At 40.0% G+C, this 25,557-nt stretch overlaps 1 protein-coding gene across 4 annotated transcripts in view; it reads left to right on the forward strand.

Annotated features, from left to right (window-relative positions):
* The window catches only part of POLA1 (DNA polymerase alpha 1, catalytic subunit), a gene marked incomplete at both ends in the record, with an annotated part of 294,126 nt that overhangs the window by 230,199 nt on the left and 38,370 nt on the right, over positions 1-25,557 (forward strand). The gene's annotated exons all lie outside the window — the stretch shown is intronic.

The raw sequence follows: 25,557 nt of genomic DNA on the forward strand, positions 1-25,557 counted from the left end.
TTGCCTCCACAGCCTGCCTCACATTGTTCTCTATTAAAGCTGGGCTTTGGGGGAGGAACGGTACAGAAAGAACTCTTTAAATACTATATTTTGAAAATGCTATTTTCTATAGAGTTTGGTAACCGTAATAAAGTAAGAATAGGCAACGTGATCACTGGACCTACAAAAACCAGATATTACCAGAAAAAAATAGACCTGGAGTATGTCTCTGCTGTTCACTAAAAGCCTAGGTTCATTTTGAGAGAGAGAGCTGGGATGGAGTTCTTTTATTGACTCCATCCTAAGAGAGCGTGTAGACACCTCAGCCCAAATGATCAGGCGCTGCCTTGTAAGCCTCACACAAGACTTGCAGGCACTGTGGGGCTTAATGGCCTGAGAAAAGCTTTGTTACATAACTTAAACTATTTGAAAATGTCATGACAAGTGCATGGGATTTTTTTCTCCTACATGAAAATCACATTGACAACTTTTCTGTTACCTGTAAAAAATAAAAAAGGTGAGTTTATACATTTTTCTTATTAGTTACCTACAGAGTGTTTACGTTGTTGGTCATTGCCTATCAATTCGACATTTTGTTGGTCGGTGTTAGGGCTGGAGACAACCTCAAGGGCATATAGAAACCTACAAATACTTCTGGATTTCCTCACGTAAGAATCCCCATGCCCTTGATTTGGTCTTAAACTCTTTTCAGTTCTAGTCATAATTTACTCCAGTTCTTCCATTTACAAAGATAGGCTAGAATTTTTTTTTAATGCCTTGACTTATTTGGTTTTTCTGTCCTTGGATATAAGATACTTTACAACTGATGGAGGAGTTGTTTCAAACATTAGTATCTTGTCTTTAGATGTTCAACAAGAACTTGGGCTATCTCCACAGCATATTTTCAGTGAATTAATAAAATTCATATAGAGAAAAAATTCCTTTAGTCCATGAGTAACTAGGTCTTTGAACTTTCATTCATGACTGGTGGCTAGCCCATGTTTATTTGCGGTATCAACAATAACTGTTTCTCTTTTACCCCCAAGGACCTTTCCTTAAAGGCGTAAAGCATTTAGAGAATTAAGTACTGACTGATGTACATTGTCTGTTTCTGTCGGGTTTGTTACCTCTTTCTGGGTATTAGAACTTGATCCCCCTTTACTTCTTTCTGAATCCAGATTGTTCCCTAGATGTTCATAGATTCCTAGGGGACAGATTCCTCTTCCAGACATTTCCAAAATTCTTATCTGAAGGGCTGAATGATCAGCAGTTTTCAAAAAGTCCAGTGACTCGGAGACTTGTAGAAGTGATCTGGAAAGTCACTGGAGACTTACCCCAGCTTTTTAGAGAACATCAAGGAGTGTATGCTGCTATCCCGGAAAATAGGAGATAACAGAGTAGTCACTTGGAAGATTCTTGCTTGACTAAAGTGGAGAAGTGTTGATAGAATCTGTACACTCACACTATTTACTCTAGTTCCATTTCACAAGTTTAAGAATCACGACACTTTTTTTGTCATTTGATTCTAATAAATACACTATCTGGGAGTTCAGAGCCAAAACGGCATGGAGTGAATTACTGGCTCGTTCTTTTACATGTCAGAAGCCCAAAGAAAATAAAGCAAAAGAAGGGTACAAAATGGATGTCTGACAGAAAGAACTTCATGAAATGTTTCTAGAGCCTTTTGTTTTATTTATTGAGTGTTAATTAGTGAAACTATTCTTCCTTTGATCTTCTGCTTAATTATTATTCCTAAATTGCATTTTTGGAATGAGTGAACTAGCAGAAATTTACTTGGTCTGGACGTTCTCACATCATTTGGTAATGCTAAGGGGTGTTAGGGTGTTGGTGGTGGGATATAAACTGAAACGCTGGGTCATGCTTACCCGTAGTCCAAGAGCAGAGGTTTTCTAACAAGGGATATTTGATACACTCTTGCCTACAAGTCACCTGTTGGCATATAATAGTTCAAGTCTATGGATCCTACACCCAGAAATTCTAGTTCAGAAGGTGTGGGGTAGAGTTTGGGAAGCTCAACTTTTTAGAAAGTCCCCCCAGACAGTTCTGAACACATGATTTGGATAGTTTCTAAGTACGAGAGAATTGAACACAGGTTGTAATCCATAGGGGACAATTGGAGAACAAGAATATTCTTACAGTCCATAAGTGAACAGTTACAGGGGAAACTCCCATAAGTGTAAATTAATGTAACATATGTAAAATTCACTTCTCACTTTATAAGTTGGAGTGAAGTGCTCTCTTCTTTCTGATTTGCCATTCAAGGGAGATTTGCTGTTAAAATGAATTGAAAATCTGTGGCATCCAGAGGGCAAATATATTTGTTCAATTTGGACCAAGGCCAGAACACCAATAGATGTTAACATCAAAAGTCCTGTGAGGGCCTCCCTGGTGGCGCAGTGGTTGAGAGTCCGCCTGCCGATTGCAGGGGACGCGGGTTCGTGCCCCGGTCTGGGAGGATCCCACATGCCGCGGAGCGGCTGGGCCCGTGAGCCATGGCCACTGGGCCTGCATGTCCGGAGCCTGTGCTCCGCAGCGGGAGAGGCCACAACAGTGAGAAGCCCGCGTAACGCAAAAAAAAAAAAAAAAAAAAAAAAAAAGTCCTGTGAAAAATGACAGTCGTTACACACAGTTATATTATTGAGAATGGAATCTAAGTATCGTCTGTCAACAAGTGCCCTGAAACTGGCGCGTAAAGTATTTACCATAGACTCTCCTTTACTGTTGATACCTAGCAACATTTCCTTCGCTAGGATAGTTTTACCATTTCCATTATAAAGCCCGTATTTTAAAGGTTGTAACTGGATTGTGGTTTTAATCTGTGTTTGAAACGTGGCAATTTGACTTGGAAAAAACCCACAAATTATTGGAAAGAGGTTTATTTTTATGGTGAAAAGTAGCTCTTGTCAAAGCTTTTTCCTGTGCTTTGCTTTTCAAACAAAGGTTTACAGGCCATTAGTCCATAATGTGAATTAACCCCATTTGGTAGTTTTCCCTTTCCTTTAAGATGGTAAGGGACTCACGTTGGTGAAGTATCCACTTCATACTCACCATAACTACATAACAGTTTTAAAATCTTATTTCTGTGGGACTTTGGCACAAAGTCCAAAGACTTCTGTGGGATTGTAACTGCTCCAGAATGTACATAGATGGCATAATAGATCCAAAAGAAGTTTTAGAGGAACATAGTGGCAATATATGAAGTAAAAATCCATTTCCATGATGGCAGCACATAATGGTCCCATTTGGCTGCCTCATCCCAGGGAGGCCTTGGCCTGAGTAGTGATAAGTGAACTGTTTGGGGGAGACATGAATCAATTCAAATCTTTGCCCAATTGTCTAAATTAAGTCTGCTTAAAAAAAGAGGAGGAAAAAGAGTCTCCAACTTTTCTCAACTGAGCCTTTATTTATTTGGCAACGATAAAAACAGTGTGTATATATTTTCTATTATTTCTTGAGTGCCATCCCAGATGTCAGAAAAACAAAGATGGCCGATGCTCCCTGCCCTGGAGGAGCTTAGAGTCCTTTTCGGACAGAAAGATTCAGATACAGTTAAGTGTGATAAACCACTGATCTGGTCAAATTGTTTTGGAAACAAAGAAAGGGATCCACTAACTGCCTTTCTTAATAGACTTTAATTTTTAGAGCAGCTGTAGGTTCACAGCAAAGTTGAACAGAAGGTACAGAGATTTCCCATGTACCCCCTGCCCCCACACATGCACAGCCTCCCTCATTATCAGCATCCCCCACCAGAGTGGGGCATTTGATGAACCTACACTGACACATCGTTATCACCCACAGTCCGTGGTTTACCATAGGGTTCACTATGAGACACTGTGTGAATTTGGACAAATGTATGATGACATGTAAACACCATTACAGTATCATACACAGTAGTTTCACTGCCCTAAAAATCCTCTGTGCTACTCCTAATCACCCCTCCCTCCCCTCAACTCCTGGCAACAACTGAATTTGTTTGTCTGTTTTTTACTGTCTCCATAGTTTTGCCTTTTCCAAAATGTCATGTGATGGGAATCACATAGTATGTAGCTTTTTCAGATTGGCTTCTTTCACTTAGTAAGATGCATTTTAAGTTTCCTCTGTCTTTTCCTGACTTGGTAGCTCATTTCTTTTTAGCGCTAAACAATATTCCATTGTCTGGATGTACCACAGTTTATTTATCAGTTCATCTACTGAGGGACGTCTTAGTAGCTTCTAGATTTCAGCAGTTATGAATAAGCTGCTATAAACATCCATGTACAGGTTTTTGTGCAGACATGTTTTCAACTCCTTTGGGTAAACACCAAGGAACGCAGTTGCTAGATCATTTGATGTTTATTTTTGTAAAAAACTGAAAAACTGACTTCCAAAGTGGCTGTACCACGTTATTTTCCAGCCAGCCGTGAATGGCTGTTCCTGTAGCTCCACATCCTCCCCAGCGCTTGGTGGTGTCAGTGTTCCGGATTTTAGCCATTCTGATAGTTGTATAGTGGCATCTCAATGTTGTTTTAACTGGCATTTCCTTGATGGCCTGTGATGTGGAGCATCTTTTCATATGCTTATTTTCCATTTGTATATCTTCTTCGGTGAAGTGTCTTTGGCCCATTTTTTTAATCGGGTTGTTTGTTTTCTTATTTAAGAGTTCTTTTATATTTTGGATAACAGTCTTTTATCAGATGTGTCTTTGGCAGATATTTTACCCCAGTCTATGGCTTGTCTTTTTATTCTTTTGAACACTAATTGCCTTTTCACTTTAGTGTTTGATCTTTCCTTATTCCTAAAAACAAAAGCAGAAAAACCACTTTTTTTCTGTTCCTGTTCTCTCTCACCAGATGCTTAGCTCCCCTTATTCTGCGTCAGCTATTTGTAGTAGGATGGTGTATTAGTCTGCTACACCTGCCATAACACAGTATCACAGACTGGGTCGCTTCAACAACAGAATGTATTTCCTGACTGTTCTGGAGGCTAGAAGTCTGAGATCAAGGTATCAGAAGGGTTTCTTCTTCTGAGGCCTCCTTGGCTTGTAGATGGCCGTTTTCTCCCTGTCTTCGCATGGTCCTCCCTCTGTACCTTTCTGTGTCCCATTTTAACTTAATTACCCCTTTAAAGGTTCTATCTCCAAATATAGTCACATTCTGAGGTACTGGGGGTTAGGACTTCAACCCCTCTTTGATATGACTTTGGAGGTGGGGGGTATACAATTCAGCCCATAACACATGGTCGCCTTGGTGAATTTTCTGTTAATCCTGCCAGAATAGGAACACCAGGATTTAGGACTCTGTGTTGAAGAAAGGAATTGGAGCTACGGTATAAGTGTTTGCAAAAGGATGGTGCTTTAACTGTGGACTTTTGAAAAGCATCTGTTAGGAAGCCCAGTTTCTCAGTGGAGTCCCTTTAGGCCCAGAAGGACTATTCTTCAGGTCACGCCTACTTCTTTCAAAGGCCCATGGGCAGCCTGAGGGCCACAGCCTACTGGGCAGCCCCTGTCAGGGGCCGTGCTGCTTGCTCCTCTCAGCACGGTGAGATCTCCCAGCCACTTCCCCTCTCAAGCTTTGTTCTCACTGGCTTGTTTTGCCAGTTTTTTCTTAAACTTTTCTTGTTACCATCGCTCTTCTTTTGTCTTTTCTTTATACCTGATGGTAACGTCTGTAGGTATTTGTTGTTTCCGTTAGTGTCACCAGAACTAGGCTGACCTTATGTAAGGTACTTTATAGTTTCCTGTCATCCTTTCAGATGTCTCACAGAGGTCCTCACAACAGCCCCATGAGGTAGCAGTGGATTGTGCCCCATTATATTGATGAAGAAATTGAATGTAGTATAAGCTTCCTTCCTTTGCATTCCCATAGCACCCTGTGAAATGCCCTTCTTGTAGGACTGGTCCTGAATTGTTTTGACTTTCTCTTCCACTGAGTTCATGGAGGCAAAGGGTTGTACCTTGTTGATCTGTGCTTTGCCTATGGGAGCCAGCTCAGTAAATATTTGTTGAATGAATTCTTAGTGCAAAATAAGGTCGCACAAGCACTTTGAAGAACTGTGGAGGAGTGAATCCTAGGAATTAGTTCTGTCCATGAATGGCAGTGTGCTGGAAAGTTCTCCAATCTCCTGTATTGCTCGCATGACTCAGGTGTGCCATAAATTAATGTCAGTAAATTTCCTTGACATTTTCAGATTTAATATCTGTCATTTCAACTCTTTGCAAGTGATAACTGAAGATGAGTGACGTCGTAGCTCTCATTTTGCTGATGCCAAATTTGAATTGAATCAAAAGAATGTCAAGTCACTTAACTAGTGAGTGAGCCTGGGTGACTGCCCCTCACCCACACTGCCAGAGTCCTGTTCTCTGCTTGCCATCAGCCAAATAGTTACACTCATGAAGTGGTAATGATTGTATTACCTTGTGGAAAATAGGGACCCCAAAGAGAGACAACAGCTAGTACTGAAAAGCTAAGGAATCTAAAAAACTCTTTTGGTGGTTTGGTGTTTTGTTTTTTTGTTGTTGTTGTTTGGTTTTGGGGGGGTTTTTTGGTTTTTGGTTTTTTGGGGGGGGGTTGCCAGAAAATAAGAGTTGTATGGAAAAAAATTATATGCTTTAGTGCATATGGGAATTTGGAGATTTCTGAGGGTTTAAGACAGCTCCCTCTTCAATGTTAAGGATTTCTACTATTCCTGAACTGCTAAAGCGAAAGCGAAAGAGTTGTATCATTGCTAGAAGTACTGAAATACAAGTAGCAAAGAGCCGCTGGAGTCCTCTCTAAGCCAGTTGACATTCTTAGAATTTACTTTGTTAAAGCCTCACGAGGCATTAAGAAGAAGGCTGTGTCAGACACCCTGTCTGATCCAATTCTTCTTATGGGTTATTCCACTGAATTTTAGAAATGAACCTTTTCTCTGTTTCTAATAAATAATAACAGAGCATACACAAAACCATTCATACCTACCAAATACATATAAAAGTAAAGGTAGAATTTCACTTAAGTACCAATTTGCTCTTCTTAAAGTTATATTTTTTATAATTGTGAAAAACATTTTCGTTAAAGAAACTGATTTTGAAATGGGCAGTCCATTTTCCTTTTGTTTCATTTTCTTACGAATAAAAAATGATCTGAGGTTTTGGGTTTTTCTTTTTAACTCTTTCATTAGTTTAAGTGGATTTTTATCATGGGAGACTCTTAACGTGGCAGTTCAGAACAATTCATGATTAGGAAGTGATTGTAGAAACACATAAAGAATTTTGATGATAGAAAAAGTGGTTCATATAATCCTGAGCTTTGGGGGAGTGTTGTTATTGTTAGACATTATGTAGTTTCAATCTTTAATGACTTAGAGAAATACTAACAATATAAGGTCAAAGTCCAAAACTAAGTAACCATTATGATTCTAATTTGTAGTTTATATGCAAGGCGGAAAAATTAGTAAGAAACACTAGAATTGTTTATAGCTGTTATCTGTGGGTGGATTATAGATAATTTTTATTTTCTTCTTTATATAATCTGAGTATGTACTGCTTTTATAACAAGAAACAAATTATAAGAACTGAAATTTTACAAAGAAATGTTTTGTTCAACTTGAAATAATGATTCCAGTAGTTTAGCAGTTGAGGAAAAAAATAACACAGATGAACCCAGGTCAGCTTTTTTCTCCCTGCATTTTTTTCCGAATCAAACATAATGCCTTATTACTCAGAGAGTGATCAGTATACCAGCAGTGTAGGCATCACCTGGGAACTTGTTAGGAATGCAAAAATATCAGGTCCTCCCCAGACGTACTGCATCAGTATCTGCATTTTAACAAGATTCCCAGGTGATTCCTGGGCATATTAAAGTTTGAGAAGCACTGATTCAAGACACTCTCCTTAGCAACTAAAGCCTACTTCCATTCTATTCATCCATTGATTGGGGCCATCCATTTGGCCAAACTTTAAAATGACAAATGGGCAGAACACAGAAGGCCTAGCCAGGTTTCAGGTGGAATTGGCATGACAGCCTAGTCTTCTGAAATATATTCTGTAATTAGGCTTAAAAATGTAGTAGCCTGAGAAGAGCTAGGAGTGGGGGGGCAAAGCAAGAAAGCATGCGTTCCTCCACTGTTTCTTCGTAACTAGAAGGAACAACAGAGAAGTACATTAAGATTTTCAGAATGGCTTTCAGCTTCTCAAGATGAGTGGCTTATGAAAGAGAAAACTGGAATGTAGCTCTATAGCCACTTCATACAAGGGTTACTCTGTATGTGCCCACCAGTCACCCCATTCTGGGTCTCATTACAACATTGATTTAGTATGCTTGTAAAGATTTCAAGGCATCGAACTAGAATTTTTTTGAAATGAAAACAAGATTCTATTTCTTAATTTTGGAACTACAAAATTTACTTTGGAATTTACTTTTCCTACTGTTGCTGACTTTTCTGTTGTATTTTTACGCTCAGTACAAGAATGACAAAGTTGGTATTTTCCTATGGCAGCCTGGAGCCCCTTCATACTGCTTTGCTTTTCTCTCTGATTACTGCTAATTTTGTTTCTGTTTTGTTGTTTAACTAAAGACAACTTTACAGTGTGACAGAAGAGAAACTACATTTTCCAGGGAATTGTCACCATAGTTGCTTTGCCCGTAGTGGAGGTGTCTTGTCTCTGTATATTTTCTGTTATCCTCTTTAGGATAGCGAAAGTTGTATATGACAACGTTGCCATGTGTTTGGGCAACAAACTTCCAGATTCTAATAACGTGCCTTTTCTTTAAGGCCATTTCTGTAAATATGCACTCAAGTTTTGCACTTTTATGTAGAAATGGACTCACAAGCATGCTGTGATAACAGATGTGTTACAAGTTTTGTAAAATCCTTTCCTAGTATGTCTTTTCAGTGAGCAGGTTCCTTGTCCCTTTTGTAGTGACAAGTACAGCAGCACAAACAAGGGCATTATCTAGGTGATAATGCTGTGGTTGATGGTCTTCATTTGCAAAACATATTGTCATTTTTTGAGTGTTTGAGAGCTGGGAAAACCTGATAAGATTTTTTTCATGTACTTTAAAAAATATATATTTCTATCACCAGTGAGGGAAAAAATATTAAATAATTTTCAAGCAGTTACACCATAATGTGAGCTAATCACTTTATTTTGAAGAAAAGTATTTTTAAACAGTTGAGCTAGTGAATTTACTTTTAAAATGTATTGTCCTTACACAGTAGATGGTTTTATTTCCATGATGTTTTTTACTACATAATTATACATCTTAATTACGTAATTACTATCATAATTATTATGTAATTGCATGTACTTCCACTAATTACAAAATCAGGAAGTGTAATTATCTAGTAAAAACTTTATGAAATTTCATGCACTAAAAATTACTTAAAAGGCTATCTATTCCAGTGGTCTACTGGAAGGCTTTCCATGGTTAGTCTTAGTCCTGACTTTAGTTTAGAACTTGAACCCAAAGGCCAGGAGAAGAAAGACAGTTACAAACAGACTAACACTAAACTGCGTATTGCAATATAGGTAAGATGGCCTTTGTTCCTTATGAGTTAAAGCCAGGGTGCGTTTGAATTTCTTTGTGTTTATGGAATTGTGGTAAGAGTAATATCTTATATTTGAGGTAGCATCACAAAAACTGTCAATGAAAAGGACAGTTCTTAGGAAAGAATTGGTTAATAGAATTGACAATCAAGCCATTAAGGTTACAAAACGGCCAGGCCCTCTATACTTCTGTAATGTGAATGGCTTATTTAGCTATCTCTGTCTTTAAAATAATAATAATAGTAGTAGTAGTAGTAGTAATATTATTATTATTATTATTATTTAAAATTCTGTTTCTTTAGTTTGAAGAGGGCTTTTCCCCCCCAGTTTGTGTTTATATTTACCAAGATGGGAACAAACATATCAAAAGAGCATAATCCTTTTCTACTATTACTTGATGTCAAAAGGAGCTTTTGAGACATAAACATACACACACAAACATGTAACATCAGACCCTAAAGACAGAAGGTTTAATTCAATAAAGCTATGATGTCTTTACCATTCAAAACGACATACAAATTGCACAGTGAAACAATAGTCATGACAGCAAATTAGATATGACATCTAAATTACACTACAAAGAGAAATCCCAGAACCATTTTTGTTCTGTAGAAGTCTATTTTAGCCCAGGTTTAAAACCCAGTCTAGAGACTGCTTTATTGCCTAAGTAGGGTAAAGTTGTAGAAAACTAATTAGAGGTTGGTTGAATTAATTGCAGATTAATTAGGAGGAAAAGGCTTATAATACTCATGGCCGAGGAGAGAGTAGATCCTGTAACTATCAAGGTAGAATGTACTCTTAAGTTTCAGGAGTATTAAATTATTGATATTTGTATAACATCTATAATAATCTGTTATAACATGACCTAAATAAAGCACTTGGGTTAGATATAGTTACACTAAAATTTCTTCCCCTCAAAATTAGTGCTTTTCGCTAGAAGTGTATTGAATCAACCATGTAAAATATATAAGTTACTTCTTTTAAAAATGCAGCCGTAAACATTAAAAGGTCTGTAGTCTTAAAAGCATGTGACATTCCCTTTTTTTGTTGTTGTTGTTGTTCTTAAATCTTTCTAAAGAAGCACGCTTTGTGGCTTTATCAGTTATTGACTTTGTGACTTTTTAATACCAGCTAAAATTTGTAATAAATGTGACCTTAAACAAAAAAGTCAGTGAAAGAAATGAAAACACCAGCCCCATTTGCTTCAAGCAAATTAGAGGGTTTATAGTCATCCAGAATTATTTCCTGCTCTCAGAGATATTTGGGATTTAAACAGGTTCAGTCTGACTCTGGGTTTTTTTCTCTAGTAGTTTGGGATTATTTTTAAATTGCATATTCTTTTCCTCTTGGGAATCTTTGCTCATTTACTTAGGCCAGAATTTAATGTCTCCGTCATTTCTTATTTGCCTTAACTTTGTCATGATAATATTTCTTTTCAGAAATGTTTATGCTCCTTTTATGTTTATGAGAGACAGCACTTGCCTCTCATGCATCTTCTTCATCTTGTTTTTGTTTGTTGTTGTTGTTGTTGTTTTTACCAATTGCATGTGCCATATCTGAATAGCCTCTAATGGTTAAAAGTTAAGTGTTTTTGCTTAGTCCTCACCTTTCCGATTACAGTGCAGATTTAATTTTTAACCTGACATAATGTTTAAACTGACTGGGTTTTTTGGTTTGGTTTTAATTTGCTTTGCTTTCTTGCTTTTCATAGAAATTGGCATATGTTTTCATTATCCTCTGTAATTCTTTAAATTTTTCATAATTCTCTAAGGGCGTCAGCCGTAACTTTTGAAGTTTTTGTCCCTGTGATATCTCCAGTTACTCAGTAGCCCCAGGCCCAGATGTGGTGTTGATTTGCACATGATTAGTCAGTGTCCATTTATTATTTTATGCTGCTGCACTATCATGTCCATATAATAAATACTACCTCTCATACAGGAAGAAAACCCATCATCAATTTGACTCATTCTTAGAGTAGTTCTTTTTATAGTTGTCATGAATTTATTCAGACCCATCAGTATTCTCTTACCTTGTGGCCAACGGGACAGTAACTAGACGGAATTAGTAGTCTGTCATGGAGTTCAATTGAATTAACATTGTTGCATTCTCCCCATATAAAGGCCCTGGGAAACCTGTTAGCCTTAGCACTGTCCCTTAGAGCTTAAGGCTTAAATCAGCTGTGCTCACGAAAAGATAGGTTTGCAGACTAATTTTAGACACTGATTTACTTTTCTTGTTTTAAGAAATTATTATAAAACCCAACTTAGAAATAAGATCACCAAACCAGGTCTGTGTGTAAGTCTGGTTTTATCTTTTTCTCCTTGCTTCACACCCCACCCCCCAAAATTCATTTAATGAGTGTTTGCTGAGTCTCTGCCTTGTGTGATATGTAAAGGGCCCAAGTATAACCAAGACCTGGGTCCTGTTTTAGAGGTGATAATATTTCTGATTATTTTCTTATTCACGAATTCACCCTATAAGCACCTTTTTTTTTTTTTTTTTTTTTTTTTTTGCGGTACGCGGACCTCTCACTGCCGTGGCCTCTCCCGCTGCGGAGCACAGGCTCTGGACGCGCAGGCCCAGCGGCCATGGCCCACGGGCCCAGCCGCTCCATGGCATGTGGGATCCTCCCGGACCGAGGCACGAACCCACGTCCCCTGCATCGGCAGGCGGACTCCCAACCACTGCACCACCAGGGAAGCCCCAGCACCTACTTTTTATAGGACTTTATATTTTATGGAGAACATTCACATCTATTATCTTTTACATTTCCCATTAGATAAAATAGTTGACATTTTTTCAGATGAAAAAACAACCTGAAAGAGATGTAACGACCCTCATGAGGTAGCAAAGCTGCGTGGTGTGAGAGCCCAGCCTTGTTTCCACTGTGTCACAGCTGCCCTGCTCTTAATCTAGTAGGGAAACTTCGACCTGAAGGCAAATAACTCGTAACACAAGGGGATGGCATGAAGTGCTGTGGGATCTCTGCATTTAGCTCCGGGAAGGATTCCCAGTGGAGATGGAACCTGAATTGGGCCTTGAAGAAAAGATGAGATTTTAATCGGCACAGACGCTGGCGTGAAGTTTGAGACTAAGTTTTGTCTTTCCCACTATTCTTTAAATGCTGTATTGCTGATCTAGCTTTTATAAATCAAAGAACCTCATTTGACAAATGCATGATGATTTTTAAAACACGTTTGAATTGGAGGTTTAGTCAAAAAGCACTTATTAAGAGGGTAGTCTATGCGAAGCTTTAAACCCAAAACTGGAAGCTGGAAAACTGTTCGCTCTTCACTCCACGCTGTAACCAGTGGTGCTGCTTTGAAAGAAGTTGATTCCATCCTGCAAGATACATCTGTCAGAAGTGTATCAAAGTGTTTTCCTATCTTAAATAATTTAACTCAGATATAATAATGTAAGTATTTTGACATGAAAACGTTACATACTGTGATATATCCACTTATCTTAAAACAGACATCTTTAACTTTAAAAGAAAGAAGTATGGTAAGACAAAACAAAACAGAAATAGGAATTAAAAGAGATGAATGACAGACAGAATTAGTTTTATTTAGAAGATAAAAATAAAATCCTATTAGCATTATGACCAGAGAATGTAAAAATGTTTTACTTGAAGCATGATTAATTTTTTAAACTATCATCATGATGGAAGTTTAGACATACGTAGGACCTGTTTATGGAGTAAATGTTTACTGCTAAAATTATCCCTGTTTTATTGGTATATTATGTATTGTCTTGCCCCCAAAAAAGTAGATGCTAAAAGTCAGTGAAATCCAAGATAAAAGGGAGGGTCTAAATCGAGCCTGTTTTCAGGAAATTATCCAACAGAGCACACATTGGTCTCTCTTCGTAAAGGCTTTATCACTTTTAACAAATGTGCCACAGGGAATTTATTAGTATGCTACAAAGAAATTTTCAAAATAATTAAGGCTAAACTACACTTGTCAAAATAAATGAATGAAATACAATTTTGAATCATCTTTCTTCACTTATTGCTCATTTGCATAATTCAGTAACTTACACAGGAGTCTTTCAGTTATTGGTGTGAATTAGCAAGGTTCTGCTATTCCTTGTTGTAGGAGCGGGAATTATGCTACCATGTAATTAGCTATTCCAGACATGGACTAACGGGAAATACCAAAGGGCACAGCAAAATCTAAAGAGACAAGGCAGGGAATCTGAAGACAAGAGACAATCAAAGACACCCAACAAACTCAAGCTGGTAGACCACAGGGAATTTTGAATGAAGCCTCTTAATTTATTTTGAGAATAAGGAATCAGTAGTATGAGAGAAATCTCAACAAGATTAGCTGACTAAGCCTACTTAAAAAAAAATCTCTATAGTGCATGGTGTGCCAGGTTAACCACTCCTGTTTGTTAGTCTGTATACAGCTCAACAAATAGCCGGCAAAGCCTTTCATGAGTATATAGTGGCTTTCCATTGAGGTTTTCACTCTTTGAAGGAGGTCGTTTATACCAATGAGATCTGTAGATGCAAATTGCTTTCGCTATATGTGAGGGGTCATTCCTTTCACAGCAGACTTGCTCATCTCTTTTATAGAGGTTTTGTTATTTTTCTACTGCTCCCAAAGGAATGATGGGAATCACGCCCCCCCCAACCCCCCATCTAACTTAGCATCCAAATCTTTTCCTCCCAGCTCTGTGAAACTTTTGTGTGCTGATCTTTGGGAACAAAACAAGCTGTTGGCAGCAGCCCTTAGCGCTGAATCAGGAAACTTTTTTCCTTCTTTCAACCTGAAATATCATTTTTAGATTTGCCTCTCTTTTTCACCTAATTCTTTTTTTAAAAATAAATTTATTTATTTTATTTATTTATTTTTGGCTGCATTGGGTCTCCGTTGCTGCGTGCTGGTTTTCTCTAGTTGCGGCAAGCCGGGGCTACTCTTCGTTGCGACGTGTGAGCTTCTCACTGCGGTGGCTTCTCTTGTTGCGGAGCACGGGCTCTAGGCACGCGGGCTTCAGTAGTTGTGGTACACGGGCTTAGTTGCTCCGTGGCATGTGGGATCTTCCCTGACCAGGGCTCAAACCCATGTCCCCTGCATTGGCAGGTGGATTCCTAACCATTGTGCCACCAGGGAAGCCCTCACCTAATTCTAAGAGAATTTCTTGCTCATTGCAGCAGTGTGTCACTGTAACATGCTAGGGCATGTGGGAAATTCTTGGAAGCAGTGTCCTGAAAATGTCATTTTTAGTTTGGCTCCCAGATGATGTAAGCTCATTGGAACTAGAGGAGCAGAGAAGTGAAGGGATCTATTTTAAGGGTTAGCTATGGAAACCTAACTTCTTTTTTTTTTGTTTTTTGTTTTTTTTTTTTTTTTTTTTTTGTGGTATGCGGGCCTCTCACTGTTGTGGCCTCTCCCATTGCGGAGCACAGGCTCTGGACACGCAGGCTCAGCGGCCTTGGCTCACGGGCCCAGCCGCTCTGCGGCATGTGGGATCCTCCAGGACCGGGGCACGAACCCGTGTCCCCTGCATCGGCAGGCAGACTCTCTACCACTGCACCACCAGGAAAGCCCCTGGAAACCTAACTTCTGATCCCATTACTGAAGTGGAGGGAAAGATAACACTTGTCTTTTTCCTAAGCTTTTAAGAATCATACAAACAATCATAGGTTTTAGTCTATAATGTTCAGGAGTCTTAGGGAGAAGGGTTTCAGGCACACTGTGGGAGCACTCTGTAAATATTTGTCCTTCCTTCCTTCCTTCCTTCCTTCCTTCCTCCCTCCCTCCCTCCCTCCCTCCCTCTAGCATTTTTTGAGCACCAAGGGCACTGACCTAGGCTCCTGAAAGGCAGTATAAGGTAATGATTAAAAGCCTGCTCTCTGGAGCCAGAATGGCCAGTTCAAGTTTTGGCTTTCCACCTCTTGCTAGATAAGTAACTTTGGGGCATGTGACTTACCCCGTGCACCTTCCCTGTACAGCTGGGAGGAATATAGGGCCTGCCTCGTAGGGTTCAAATTAAATGGGATAATATTGAAGCAGGGTGATACGTAAAATGCCTAGAATAGTGCCAGGCACGTAGTAAACATGCAATAAATGTCAGTTGGTTTTATTATTTCGGAGAATAACACTTTATCCAAACCACTGTGATAGTCCTTAGTATTACTGTTACTCTGAGTTGGTTTCTGTCGCCTCTCATTGACCATGTTTTCTGTTTATATTTGTATTCCCAGCATCTGGCACAACACTGCAACTGGATGGTTGCAGTATGAAAAAGGCATGGTTCCTACTCTCAAGGAGCTTAAAATCAATCGTGATAACTGTCATTTAATTCTGTCAGTACTAATAGGAGAGGTTGAAACACAAATAATCCACAAATCATTTTCATGTTGTTTACATATGTCCCTTATTGGTAATAACTGTTGCCTGTTTCCTAGGGAGGGTAAAAAATAGTTGTACTTGTGTGCAGAAATTTGGCCAAACCCAAGTTCCCTAATCACATACTTTAGCACATTACTTCTTAACAACCAGGGTGTATCTTTTACACTTTTTAAAATGACAGGTGCCCAGATGCCACCGCCAGGTATCTGGTTCAGTAGGTCTGGGGTGGGGTCCCAGTGACTGTGTATTTTAAAAAGCTCCACAGTGACTCTGATGCACACCTATAGTATTGAGAATCTCAGAGTTAGTGAAACTCTTCAAACTTTAATATTGCTTCATGTCAAATATGCATTAAGTATGACTTTGATATAGAAAGGGAGATTGGTATCTAGATAACAATTTAAATAGACAGTAGAAAGGAAAATGAAGTCAAGCACATGAATTATTTCTTCGATAAGGGAATCATTTATGGTGCTGTGTGAGCTAATATAGCATTCAAGAATAAAGCGAAGGGGCTTCCCTGGTGGCGCAGTGGTTGAGAGTCCGCCTGCCAATGCAGGGGACACGGGTTCGTGCCCCGGTCCGGGAAGATCCCATGTGCCGCAGAGCAGCTGGGTCCGTGAGCCATGGCCACTGAGCCTGCGCTCCGCAACGGGAGAGGCCACAGCAGTGAGAGGCCCGCGTACCGCAAAAAAAAAGAAAGCGAAGGAGAAAAAATGGGCTAGGGAAAAGTAAGCTGGAAGAAACTGGTTTTTGGTAACGAGAGAAGATGAAATAAATGCATTTCAGCAAAATTGGCAATAAGAGCACTTGTTGTTTTCAAGATTAACATCATGAAAGTAGGAAAGGGCCGCCGTGGAGGATGGGGAATCCTCAAAGAGACTCGACGGGTGACTGGGAAGTATCGAGGTAGCAGCTATCCCAACCCTGGCATTTAAGCGTCTACATAGTTGAGATTTCTGGGACCTTTTCCACCTCCTGTAGTCTTCTCCTTACCTCTGGGCCCAGCTGGCAGGGTCTGGGGTGGGGCCCCAGTGGCTGTGTATTTTAAAAAGCTCCTCTGTCCTAGTAGATCAGCCCTTTGCAGTTTCACATTGCTGCCTGTCACCCAAAGGAGGTGGGACCAGGTGGTAGTCCTGGAGGCATTGGAAGGACATGTCTGGGCACCACAGTCATAGTTGGGCTTACCTTGGGTCTCCAGGCAGGACAAATAGCTTGGTTAGCCCCATTTCCCAGCACTGGGGTCTTGGAGCTAGAAAAGAGTCTCCGATCAGCCTTATCTCAGGCTGTTGGTTTCAGATTACCCCCCCCTTTGCCGAAAAGGATTGAGACAGCACCTCCGGGGCACCTGCAGATTAGACCCCTCCCTGGGCGGGCCTTGACTCCACCATGGCTACCTCCCCCTGCTCATGAGTTTCCCCTGCCTGCATCGCCCACCCCAATCCCATCTCTCCCTGGTGGTATTCTGTTTATCCTTTAAGGCCTCCCAGCTAAAAATGATCTCTTTGTCCTCCAAACTCATGCAGCTCTTAAGCACTGCCCCTCATGCATTATAACTCTTTGAGGATGGGGACCATTCTTGAGATGTTATTGTGTTTCTGGTGGCAACTTACACCTGATAGGCACCTAATAAATTGTGAAGTTGTTTTCTACAATACTTTAGCGTGGAAGCATAATACTTTGTTTCTTATAGAATACGTTAATGTTTATAGCATACTTTTCTAACTCCCTCTTCTCTTCTCTCTTTGCCATCGTACCCTCCAACTGTATGATAAAACTTTTTCCATCCGTGTATATCTATACATTCATCAGACATTTAGCCCATGCCCTCTCCTCACTCCACATGGACTTGATTTCCCACCCAAATCTACCTACTTTCTGATAATTCCTGATAGAGTTGGGCTGTGATTCCATGTACCTCAGGAGATGGCATAAATTCCAGGCTAGAAATTTCTTTGTTCGAACCTTTAGGTTATATAAATCAAATGGACGCCCTACTCTATTAGTAGAATGAATCAAAAAGTCCAAAAATGGACTTCACATGAGGACCATCTCTGCCCGGACCCACTCCTTGCCCTCCAGAACCTGTATATAGATCATAGCAGCTGGCCATTTTGCTTGTGGGTTTTTCTAGTGGTTCACAGCTCTAGCTCTTTAATGACCTTGCCATCTTTGAATTTCTCTGAGCACTCAAAATTTGTTATTTGGTTTTACCAATTTTTATGATATCTCGGTATGCCTGGAGGCCATCTCTGGACAGCTGCCTGAAGGTGGGGAGATGGGGGTGGCTGAGAGGCTTGTAGTCTGCTCTGTTCTTGTCTCTCTGCAGGACCCTCGCTGGAGCGGCAGGCAGGCACACATCTTAATGGCACTGTTGGTTTGTTAACACTACTGTTATTAATAGGCTGGGGAGGAGGGGGGATGTAGTAAGCCCACATGACATGTGGAGATAACCTATGTCTTGCGTGTAGCCTGCAGGACACACTATAACAGAGTAATCATTGCACAGTATAATTGCAAGAGAATGAACAAGTTAGAAAATCTATTCCTGGTTTGCCACTGACTCACTTTGTGGCATGGGCAAACCATTATTACTCTTTGATTTAGTTGTCTTATTTGTTCAAAGAAGGAAAAATAACATGTGTTTAAGAAGAGTAATTCCCCTGGAAGGAGGTCTGTAAATGCAAAATACTATTGTTCTTTTTATTATTATTATTAGTGTTCTGGTATGATTTAGTTTTATGCCGTGTAGTCCACAGATGTTTCAGTGGTTCTCATTGATGAATTACAAAATACTTCTATGTCATTCTGTTTCATCACAGTGATAACAGTTTAACACATCTTTGTTTTAACCCCAAAGTATATATCCAAAATAGATCTCATTAATAAAATATAATTACCAAATTAAATATATCTATACTACTTTCTATTTTTTTTTTAACCTCCTTTAAAACATGGTTACTGGGGCTTCCCTGGTGGCGCAGTGGTTGAGAGTCTGCCTGCCGATGCAGCAGATGTGGGTTTGTGCCCCAGTCCGGAAGGATCCCACATGCCGCGGAGCGGCTGGGCCCGTGAGCCATGGCCGCTGAGCCTGCGCGTCCGGAGCCTGTGCTCCGCAACGGGAGAGGCCACAACAGTGAGAGGCCCGCGTACCGCAAAAAAAAAAAAAAACATGGTTACCAACAACTACTAAGTAAGACCTTTAATTACTGTCAATCTTCTCTTGAAAGTAACGGTGCTTATCTTGAGTACTTCGAACTGTAAGTGGTATTCAGTACATAGTGGGGTTGTAATGCGATTATGAAGTGTACCAAGTTAGTGATAAATAAGCATGATAAACCATATATTTGTATTAGAAACAATATTTGAATTATCAACTGAATAAAAAGGCTGCAACTGCTGGTTCCTTGGGGTGGGTATATGATAACAATAAAATACAGTTAAGTACACTTGGAATAAAAAATTGTGTATGCTTCCATATACAGTACAGAAAGAAACCTTTTTAAATTTAATGGGCTTTTGAGTGTGCAGTATTTAAATTACTGGGAGAATTAAAAGATTTGCTTTGCTTTCCAAATTAGGAATTTTTTTTTAATATCTCAACTCATTCATCAGTAGAGACCTATGGCTTTTATATAAAGCATTATAGTTCTTTCCCAGATTTCCAGTAATTTTCCAGTGGAGTAGCAATGTAAAAAGAAAAATATTTTCTTTAATTACAGTAAAATGTGTAATTTTCTGTATCAGTTTCTTTTTTTCTTCTTTTCTGGGAATTTGGTTCAAGAGGACATAAATTCTTTATTTTCTAAATTTGGGTTATTTATTATCTTAAAGCATTTAAAGCCCATGTGTGTTTTTTAAGTGTTATATTTTAGTAACCTAGAAATAACTTTAATACTGGGGAGTGGTAATCTGTATAAAATAACACTGTGAATTTCATTTCTGTTTCACCATGAGGTACAGTGAGGAATAAATTGTGAGCATTTGTTTGTAAGAGTGTCCTGAGGCATGGGACCATGAATGGAGAAGGAAGTGTAGCTGCCATGTGAAACCAGAGGTCACAGAGTAGCAGCTGTGGGCCGCATATGACCTCTAAGTATGTTTAAATTTGCCTGAAGAATATTTACCATTTTTAATTAGTTGCTAATATTTTTTTAAACTGGAGATTTAATATAAAAAGCCAGATTTCTGGGTTTCTTTCAAAAATCAGTGTCTGGCTACATTAGGTCAGCTTTCCTGAATGGCAGCAATTGGCTGGAGCCAAGTAGCAGCTAAAGCAGTTGACACAGAGCTTGAGTTCTCCAGTTTGCCAGCCACTGCCCTACTGCAGCCGCCTTCGTTCATTTCTCTTACTCATGTGGCTACTTTAGGCATTTGTTTGCTAAAAATATCTGGAAGTGTGCTTTCTTCTTTTTTTTTTTAACCAAAAAAAAAAAAAAGGAGGAGGAAGGGAAGGGGCCATAGCCATAAAAGTTGGGATTTAAACAGTAAAAAATATCCAACTCACATTAAAAACACAAAAAAGATGAAAGTCACCTTCATAAAGTACAAATCACATAAAAATATACAACTTCCTAGTAGCTAACCTTTTTTATGGCAACTCTGATCCTCGCAGCATCCCAGGGAGTTAAGCTAACAATTACATACTACTCAATCCACCAAGGAGAAAACCAAGTATTAATGAAGCTCATTAATTTGTCCGGGTTCACAGGTGATAAGTGGAGCAGCTGAGGTATGACCCGGCTTCAGATGGTAGAGTCTGTAGTAGCGCTGGGCAGTAGAATTGTTTGCAGTGACAGAAATGTTCTGTATCTGTGCTGTCCGCTGCGGTAACCTCTAGCCACATGTGGCTGTTGAAAACTTGAATGTGGCTAGTGTGACCGAGGAACTGAATTTTTAATTATTTAAATTGAAATAGTCACATGTGGTTAGTGACTGCCTTGTTGGGCAGTGCAGGAATCTAGAGCTCTTTTTTTTTTTCTTCACCACATGGTCTCTGTATTGAACAGTCTTACACTGTTTAATAAAATTCATCAAAAGGTTTCTGTAAGGTTTTCTCAAGTTACTTACCCAGTGGCAAGTATCCATTCTGCCAGGAGTTTAAGGTACATTGAATATTTTCTGTATCTGCATAGATTTCTCTGCATGAAGGCTTCATCATACACAGTAGTGTTCTTTGTAACAAAGTTGGAGGTCCTAGTGGTAAGGTTCATATATACAGAATCTCCCAAGATTCCTAGCCCAGGTAAAGAACATAATTGGAGGGGGCTTCCCTGGTGGCACAGTGGTTGAGAGTCCGCCTGCCGATGCAGGGGACATGGGTTCGTGCCCCGGTCCGGGAAGATCCCGCATGCCGCGGAGCGGCTGGGCCCATGAACCATGGCTGCTGAGCCTGCGCGTCCGGAGCCTGTCTCCTCAACGGGAGAGGCCGCAGCAGTGAGAGGCCCGCGTACCAGGGGGAAAAAAAAAAAAAGACCATAATTGGAGGTATGTTTTGACATTGGAAATGTATAAATGACCAGGACAGTCTACTTCCCTAGTCTTTTTTTACGATCAAGGATACTAGGTCTGTTACAGAATCATGAAAGAAAATGAACAATCTTTGATGGTTAGCTGGTTTGAATTGGGTCACAGTGACTTTTAGAAAGGTGGCCATTAGCTAACCTCTCTGTCAATAAACATATATCATTAAATCTAAAATGGCATCGAGGGGCTTCCCTGGTGGCGCAGTGGTTAAGAATCCACCTGCCAATTCAGGGGACACGGGTTCGAGCCCTGGTCTGGGAAGATCCCACATGCCACGGAGCAACTAAGCCCATGTGCCACAACTACCGAGCCTGCGCTCTAGAGCCCACGAGCCACAACTGCTGAGCCCGCACCACAGCTGTTGAAGCCCACGTGCCTAGAGCCCGTGCTCCGCAACAAGAGAAGCCACCGCAATGAGTAGCCCGCTCCCCGCAACGAAGAGTAGCCCCCACTCGCCACAACTAGAGAAAGCCTGCGCGCGGCAACAAAGACCCAATGCAGCCAAATATAAATAAATAAAAGTTAAAAATAATAAATAAAATGGCATCGATTTAGGACAAATCCTGATTTCGAAGATGTTAAAACATGGGGGAGGGGATTCATCTTAGAATTGGCGAAATATAGTTTGTCAATGGGCTTCATCTCGGTTTGGTCAGCCTATAGCCAGGGACAGCATTGAGATGCATATGTCAACTTTGCCCTGTGGTTAATTAAACCCTTCACTTGGGCTGTCCCCTTGCACACTACCTTATGTTGGTCCTGACTAATTAACAAAGACTTTCAGGTGGTTAGGAGTGGGTTTAAGCTCTTGCTCAGTAACAATTTGATCACTAAATCCACTTTCTTTAAAAATCCCCCCACCCCATAAATGCAGCCGAAGATGTTTTGGTATCATAAATAGTACCAGAACAAGCTTAACCAGTCACCTTCTAGCACAGGGGCAACTCTGTAGCACTCCTTTTCAGAATACCACATGCTGTAATTCATATTATCACATTAGCTATCCAAACGCACCATTTGTTTTTAAATACTGGAGTGTTTACCTGAAAATTTCCTCTTTTCATCTTCCTGCCCCACTTCACCGATACATTGTCACTGCAGTGGCAAGTTTATTTATGTGCCTTAATATCATCACTTTATGTTATTTTTAAAGTATATTCATATGTCTCCATGACAGTGTTCTTGAGCATCTTAAGATATTAGTTATTATGGAGTAGGTTCATATTATTCATTTTTCATGATGCTCTCTCGAGTCTTGCCTTTATTCAGACTTTGAAATATTTCAGCACTTCTAAACTCCTGCTTTAAAATTTCTGTACCAGTCTTACTCTAGAAACTGAGCATGTCCTACTGAAACCTTAACAGCTCTTATAAGAAATTTGGGAGTTTGAATCAACAAAAACAGAAGCATTTCTTGCCCACAAAGGAGTCTGACACCTAATGGTTACCATTTCATACACTGCGCTGAAGAGTTCCCAGATACAAGCCATTCATAGTTCACACGTACAAAATTCATGCATGAGTTAGTGAATATCATTCATTATGTACTAACAAGGAATCCTAAGTGCTTTGGTAAATGTATTCTTTTGAACCATATAAAACTGCTGATGTTTGACCATTTTTGACCTACCAAAAAAAGCAACCTCACATGATCCATTCTAATACAGGTTCAGACCAGACTAGTTTATATAAACCGCTTTCTCTACTTTTGCTATTTTCTCTTTTTATTTTTTTCAATTAGTACTTTTAACACAACGACCTTCTCCTTGCTACTACCCTTTTGTATTTCTCAATTAATAATATTTTTTCTAGTGCTCTTCCCTTCTCAAATAATTCCCCAAACCAAGTCTCAGAATTACTGGCACAAAGAGGTCTGGTTACATAGTACCTCCAGGATGCAATCAGTACTTAACTGCTTCAAGTGTTTGACCCATTTAGAGAATTTCATTACCCTAAAAGGTTGGTGTCATTGAATATGTTTACTGCCCAATAAGCCACCATAGTTCCTTCCTTCTCAAATGAAAAAAGCAGAAGGAAAAAGGCTACTTTTTTTTTTTTTTTTTTGTGGTACGCAGGCCTCTCACTGCTGTGGCCTCTCCCGTTGCGGAGCACAGGCTCCGGACGCGCAGGCTCAGCGGCCATGGCTCACGGGCCCAGCCACTCCGCAGCATGTGGGATGTTCCCGGACCGGGGCACAAACCCATGTCCCCTGCATTAGCAGGCGGACTCTCAACCACTGCGCCACCAGGGAAGCCCCGATGCTACATTTTTGTTCAGTGTTGATAGAGGCCATGCTGTGGGATATCTTTGTTATGACATGATTTGGCTAAAGCATCTCTGGAGAATAAAATTAACAAGTATCCTTTGTTACATTCACCTTTTATTCAACTGAATGTAAATTAATAAATCACTGTAGTTTTTGAATAGTATTTTGTCTTTGGGTCTTTGTCTCAAAAAAGAAATGGGATGTATGTTATATTTTATTAGAAGTTTATTAGAGACATCAACCATCAGTTGGTCTGAAACTCTAGAAATTGTACGTTCATATTTCTATCCATTTGTATTTGCAGTTTCCTAGTTTCCAGGAGTATATAATGACTGTTCATATTTTCAAACTCAACCGTATTTTTGTTATTATTAATTTGCTGTTTTTATTTAAAGAGGATTTGTCAGTAGTAGTTTGTAATGTCAAATAAATAAAAAATAAAAATATTTAAGTCCCTTATTGAACAGTTCGACTCTTTACATGTGGTTATGCTACTCTTTGCAATAATCTGCTAGATAGATGTTCTTTTCCCCGTTTTACAGATGTGAAGCGGAGGTCAGCCTAAGTTATTTTCTTGGACAGTAATCTAAATCTAGCACAGTTCCATAATTGAAACGGAGGCCAGCAGACTCCAAAGACTTTAACCCCAGCCCCCAGCCCACCCTTCCTCTATGGCATCCTTCCTAGTGATTTTAAAAGAAATCCTTAAACATCTATATCACTGCAGTGCCTCTCATCATGTATATTACTGTCCTATTTTTTTTATGAGTTAGGTTTTTTTTTTTTTTGCTATTTATTTTTGGGGTTTTTTTTAACATCTTTATTGGAGTATAATTGCTTTACAATGGTGTGTTAGTTTCTGCTGTATAACAAAGTGAATCAGCTATACATATACAGATATCCCCATATCTCCTCCCTCTTGCGTCTCCCTCCCTCCCTCCCTATCCCACCCCTCCAGGCGGTCACAAAGCACCGAACTGATCTCCCTGTGCTATGCGGCTGCTTCCCACAAGCTATCTATTTTACATTTGGTAGTGTATATATGTGCATGCCACTCTCTCACTTTGTCCCAGCTTACCCTTCCACCTCCCGGTGTCCTATGAGTTCGTTTTTAATTTAAGAAATATTTACTGATGGCCTGCTGTGCACCAGGCATAGCCAAGGTGTCTGTTCTCATGGCACATTCTACAGGAGAGAGACAAACACAATAATTTCAGACAATAACAATCCCTCCTGGGACAATAAAACTGGGGGAGTGGTTTGATGGAAGTGGGTAGGATGTTCTTTGCAAGGAGGTGGCCTGAGTGACAAGAAACCAGCCATAGGACTCAGTCTGCAGGCAGGATATTCTAGGCCAAGGGCAAGGGGAAAGAGCCTGGGGCTGGAACATCTTGCATCTGCAAGGGGGCAGGTGCGGCTGGAGGACAGCCAGCGAGGGGGAAGTAATAGGAGATGAAGCTGGAGAGATAGGCAGGGGCTAGGTCCCGGGTCAGGGGTGTGAATATTATCCTTAATACAGCAGGAAGCTCTTCAACACTTTAAATAAGGGAGTGGCGTGATCTGATTTATGACTTGTACAGTGCTGCCTACTGTTTGGTGAGTGACACTAGACTGTATTTCCACTGTGGGAGCCTTTAGGAAGCCCCCCTCTACCAAGTGTCCAGTTCCTGGAAACACCCCATGTTTTTCTTCTAGAAATGACACATGCAGGCCCGGAGGAAAATGCTAAAGCCTTGAAAATTGTGTATTAGGGAGAGTGTGAAGAGCATCACAACTTTAAAAGGTGACTGGGCTCACCAGCCTCATTCCTCTCTCTCCATGGTGCTTGTTGCAGGCTCTGCTAAGCAGCTGCTAGGGACCTAAAGACCTAGAGTAGTTAAATTTGTAAGCTGTGTTGCCTC

Source organism: Hyperoodon ampullatus (assembly GCF_949752795.1).
Source record: "Hyperoodon ampullatus genome assembly, chromosome: X".
Classification (NCBI taxonomy): domain Eukaryota; kingdom Metazoa; phylum Chordata; class Mammalia; order Artiodactyla; family Ziphiidae; genus Hyperoodon; species Hyperoodon ampullatus.